Genomic DNA, 6,117 nt, shown 5'->3' on the forward strand with positions numbered 1-6,117 from the left:
CCTCTCGTCACGCTATTTTATAACTAAAGTATGAAACATACAATAGAATTCCTACTTTTTATTTTACTTAAAGAATTTGCATCAGCACACTTCGGATTCCAGGATCCATGATACTACAGGTGTTAAGGTGGGGTGAATAGAGGTTCAAGAAGGTGAATCGAACTTCGTCGACCTGGGCGAACTAAATAATGTTACCCTCAGTTAAGAAACGGCACTCCTATCTACACCTTTGGCGCGAGTTCCTGGTTCACCATTCTCGAGCAAATACCCCGAAGCCATCCGCATTCGTTAAGGTGAAATATTTTTAATAAAGAAAACTTCATTTAAAAAAAGTATGAGGTTTTGTGAAACTTCAGAGTGTAAACAGATGAACTGTGCCCCGTACAGTTTTCAAACATTAATTTTAATAAATGTGGTACCTATTACCAGTGTTTATACATTTTTAGATTCAATAACTTCACAGTTATCTGAAGGACAAATATTGTGAATTTCGCTGTGTGGGATTAAAAAGTTGTAAGTATTAAATTTCAGAGATTATATCGTTACCAAAGTAAACAATTATCTGAGAACTTTAACCAAGGTTCTGATGGTCCGGATTCCACCTAACCTCTGATGTATGCATTTTTTTATTCTTTACAAATTTGAAAGACTTAACTTCTACTAACGGACCCGATGCGGAAAAAAATTGATTTTTGGTTTTCTACACTCAACTACAGTTTCTCATTTGCTCCTTATAAGAGTTGAACCGCTTCCTCAATCGCTCTTCCTGTAAAATGAAGCTACCGTGCATTAGGTCCCTTTCTTGGTGGACGGTCACAAATTTCCTTGAACCTAGACAGAGCCAATGATAATAATAATATTAATAATATAAAATCAAAACTTTATCAAAAAAGAATCAAATAAGAACTTTGAAACTTGTAAGAAAAAAAATTGGGATTGATTGTTAATCTGCCCAAACTACAATTTTTTGATATCTAATAAAAATGTTACTCAAGGTTAAAAGCATTTCAAAATTCATAAAAACCACAAAAAATCAACAAAATAATAAATAAAAAATTTTTTAATGTCAAATAAAGTCATGGTGCGTTTTTTCTTTAAAGCCCAATGAATTTGCTTGCAAAGCTATTACATTTTTTATATGAATATTTCTAGATAACAATATTTGAAAAACAAAACCGTTTTTACCCTTTAAAAAAAAAAAAACATTTTTTCATAATTTTAATTTCGTTTTATCATTTGCTGCGAAAATACAGATATACGATTTGCATTAATTTTTGTAGAAAAAATAACGATCGTATCTCATTTCCTAACACTTTGTAATTTCTGTTTATACAATAAGGAAGACGTCATATCATGTAAGTTTAATGCTGGCGAAATTGGCCAGGAGAACTGTTTTTTTCTGAAAAATCAAATTTTGGAATATTTCCGAATTTCTCAGGATACTTAAAAGAGTAAGAGACATTTTTTGTAGAACGTTTTTAAAACAAACATTTTTCATCCATACTTGTCTGATATCTTCTACTGTTTACGAGAAAAGTTAGAAAATTCAATAATTTATGAAAAATAATTCTCCTGATCATAAATAGTATATTATGCACCAAGGAGGAAGATAAATTTGTATTCGCATAAACTACGCCTCCTTCTTGCGAATTCACGCTCGGCCGTGAAAAGTCCTTGCCTCCTCGATATACACGATACTTTATGTAATGAGAGAATGGATTTCGAATTTTTTCATTAAATTACGTCTCATGTTTGAGGTTAGTTCAAAGGGTCAAGTACAGCGCAGAATATTGCACATTAGGAGAAATAGCGAATGCGCATGCCCATAAGGCGATAAAGAGCACGTTTTCTGCCTAGACCGATAACGTACCTACACCACCAACAAAGACCTACATACTTAGCTAAATTGGTTCCCCAAATCTCACAAGAAAGCAAGGAAGCCATACTCGTGTTATAAAAAATAGTGTTGTTAATTTTTATGGTATAATCCATTTTTCCGTAGATTTTAATGATTTAAATTTACTCTCCAGCATATAAAATTGGGACATTAAAGGGATATCCTGAGGATTATCCTAGGTATCCTTGGGACATTCCAAGGATATCGAGATTTCCGCCCTGCACGATATTATTCGCAATATCCCTAGGACCTTCTGGGATATGCCCAGGATATCCTGGGAGATAAACGGGATATCCCGTCGAAATCTCATGCTGTGAGGGTAATGTTCTTGTCTAACTATATATTTTTCTAATCTATTTATAAGGATCATTTATGTTTAACTTAACATAAATCTCTTTACGCTAATTTATATCTAACACCAACAAGTATTCAAAAAAGGAAAGTTATGATAATCACGAAGTATGATGAAATATTTATGATAAATTATTGACAATGTTTGTTAATTTTAAACTCAATTTGTTTTTTTTTTTTCATTTCGAGATGTTATGAAACAGGCTGCGAAAGCAACCATATGCCATGCAGTAATCAATCAATAATAATTATTAGCGTATTACTAATAATATATTTTTGTGTTATGTTGCTGAATATTCTACATTTTAATTGTAGAATTATTCACGATTATCAGTAATTGCAGAACAACATTACTTTTAAGGATGATGGCCAAAAAATTCACCCTTTTTAGACATAGAGTGTTCAAAATACGTTAGAAGCCTAGGCTGAACAATTATATACAGCTTGTATATAGTGTGAAGTATTATATATAATATTAATTTTTAATGCAAAAATGTATTAAATAAATGAATATCATATACAATACTTTACACTATATATAAACTATATATAATATCTTTGCCTGGGAGGGCTCATAGTTAGAAACATGAAAATATAGTGAAGTAATTTAGAGAAATGCTTCTCATGGAGGTTCAGCAGGTTAAGTTAAACAATGTTGTACTTACCCGTGCAGAAATGGCCACATATTTGCCTTATTTGCGACTTGGGTCTTATCGGATACACGATTTTGTGGTCATTCAATGTCGCCCCCTCTAGACCCCGGTTTAACAGCTAATCTTGAAAATAGATGGCGCCTCATTAATTTCGGGGCCCAAAGTGGTTTGATTCCAAATCTCCTAAGTTTCAATTTAAATTTTCCAACGTCAAAAATATTTCAATTAACACTTGAAAAATGGCAAAATAAGTGAAAAAATGCCAAAAGCGAGCACAAGATGAGTGCATAGGCATCGTTTACTTCAATATATTTCTGAGTTACGTGTTCAAGACTATACTCTGAGAGACTTTTTCTTAGAATACATGATAAAAATGAATGACAATTTAATATAATATCGTTTCAGAACAAGGAAAACAGGGTTTGCTTATCAAAAATTAATATAGCTGTTTTCAACCGTCAAAACAAAGATTTTTGTTGGAACAAATGGAAAGGATGTTGCATTAACTCTTATAAAACTTGCGAGAATTTAAAATTCGCTATATCAAAGTTAACAATTGAAGTTAAAACGATAGTCATACATTCATTTGAAACAGCGAAAACATAGTTTGAAGTTGCCATGCAAAGCATATTGAGAATCTCAAACGACTATATGAAAAATAACTCACTCCACCAAAAGATTTATCCTTCAGAAGGAGGAACTAAATACAAAAATTAAATACAAGTAAATACATAAACACGCGTACAATTATTATTTTTATTATTATATACTTAATTTATTCACTACATCCATAATCGCACACTTAATCGCTATGGAAAATCGGAACGGCTGCGGCGAGATTCGAACCTAACTTACCTAAAGCACTAACGAATTCCCTAACAACTAAACCCCACGGCTAACTTACATTATGGAATTTTTGGTAAAAATTTCGGCTAAGCGGCGTCGCTTGAAAACTCAGGGCATTATGATTTTGAATGATTAAATTGATTTTTTATCAAATATATTTTTTAACGGAACTGATAATATTCTTGTATGAATAACATTCTCTAATTTGATATCTCAGTAACTCAGTATAATAAACTTGAGTGTCTTTAGATGTAATATTTTATAAATTGTACTCATTAAATTAAATCTTATTACCTTAGTGTATAAATTTCGTGACAAAGAATTCCGAATGTTTTAAATACAATATTAAATTAATTAATTTAAAATAGAAAGAGTTAACTTTTATTTTAAATATTGTGAATCATAACCTTTTGGCTCGATCGGAAAATGGCGGAAACAATCGAGGATTGTTGAACGAAACTATATGAAAAATTAAGAATAATAATTTCATAGTTTGCTGTGCGTCTCAGATTTCGGTCAACTTCATATAGACAATATTCATTTCTAAAATACTTTTTTCGACATTATGATATTCGCTATTCTTTTTATTCAAATTATTTTTCGAAAACTCACTAAAAAGAATGTCACATTTTGATAGTGTTAATTCTTGAAATAGAGATTGATAATATTTCGTATTTAGAATACTACTTTGTCGTCTTCGTGTTTTAAATACTCGTATGATAATTTTAAACTTCAGTTCTGAATTACGAATAAACATGATAAAACCTCGGTTTTCCCTATTTTGGTTACTGTGCTGAATGCGAAAACAAATTAGATCAACAATGACGTCATAAACATATTCATTTTCACGTATATTTATGTGATTTGATATAATCAGTATGTGAGACCATCCTACACTGTTAGGAAAATCTGCGCTAGATTTACTATACATGTACTGGAAGCAAGAATGCACAACACGAAATTGAATTTAGTATAGCAGCGTATATTAGATTTAGTATATTTTGGGGTGATTGCTAGAGAGATTGATCAGCAACCTGGGTCGGAGCAGCGTTGCGGAACGAATGTGTTATTTACTTAAATAGCACGAGAATTCTGGATCAATCTGAAAAATCTCTATCCCTTCCACACACTACTCCTTTCCCCTGCCGAGGGAGTCACGCCTACCCCGAAAGGGAAATGGCTTAATGGTGTAATAATAATATATTGAATTTAGCATACACGTATGTGAAATTTAGTTTACGCATATACTAAAGTCAGTATACATGTATACGAAAATTAGTATACGCATATACCAAATTTAGGACACGCGTATACTAAACTGATCACACGTTGAGTTTTCGTTTTGGATTAGGTGCTTATGATGATTTCGTTTTTGAACCCTGTTTTGCTGGAAAAGCTCTCGTTTACGAGCAAAAGCACCTTCCTTTTACTTCCTCGTGAACCAACAGGTGAATTGGCTGCTCCAAATGATCCATTCAATATACCAGCACAGGTAACCTCAAAATCAAAACTGTGCACATAAAATCCATGACCTCATTTTACACTGCACTCGATTATGACATTCCACAGTAAAGCTGCATTTGCGTTAATAAATTAATACACTTGACATACCTTATAAAGAAAAAACTTCACATATATTTAGCACAAGAACTCAAACAAAAATGTACTGCAATGTATATGTAAAAGAAACTTACTGGTCACTTAATAAATTTAGTATACGCAAGTATACTAAAATTACAAAATGTAATGCATTTAGTAAACATATACGAAATTTAATATACCCATCTGTACTAGAATTGCAAATATTTCTTACAGTGTATACTTATTGTAGTATAGTCGCTTTTATAAAAGTAACTTAAAGAGCCAGTGCAATATTATATTCTACTTATTTTAAAATAACTTTTTATATGCAAGTTCAATGTAGAAATTAAAAGTAACTTCAATTCAGAGATTGAAAGCAAAAATATATTGAAAAATACTTGAATAGTTTATTATATAAAAATTCTGGTTGTTATACTGCGTCATTCGACTTTTTCCGTTTGCTTAAAAAGTATTTTGTTTCTAATCTTACATACTACAATGTTTTTATATCGTGATCTGCTTGATAAACTGATTTTTATATTCTAAAATTTCATTTTAAGAGGTGACATATACGATTTTAATATTATTTTTTTAAACTTCCTTTTAATTAGGAATAATAAAGATATATCTATAAAGATATATCTAGGCGCTGCACTTGGGCCTTGATCGGGTACCGCGTTTCATTTAGAGCCTGGCCCCATATAGATAACCCGATTTGGCCTCAATCAGATCCATATATGAATTTCTGCACGGGTAGCTTAGACTTTGCCTTAGTAATTATATTAGAGT

At 31.5% G+C, this 6,117-nt stretch overlaps 1 protein-coding gene across 1 annotated transcript in view; it reads left to right on the forward strand.

Moving 5' to 3' along the window:
• The first annotated feature begins 232 nt into the window (after window positions 1–232).
• LOC117180497 overlaps window positions 233–6,117 on the forward strand; it is an 85,836-nt gene continuing 79,951 nt past the window's right edge. The window contains exon 1 of the mRNA XM_033372995.1: window positions 233–293. The gene's annotated coding sequence lies outside the window, so the exon portion shown is untranslated. The remainder of the gene's footprint in view (window positions 294–6,117) is intronic.

Source organism: Belonocnema kinseyi, chromosome 9 (genome assembly GCF_010883055.1).
Source record: "Belonocnema kinseyi isolate 2016_QV_RU_SX_M_011 chromosome 9, B_treatae_v1, whole genome shotgun sequence".
NCBI lineage: Eukaryota > Metazoa > Arthropoda > Insecta > Hymenoptera > Cynipidae > Belonocnema > Belonocnema kinseyi.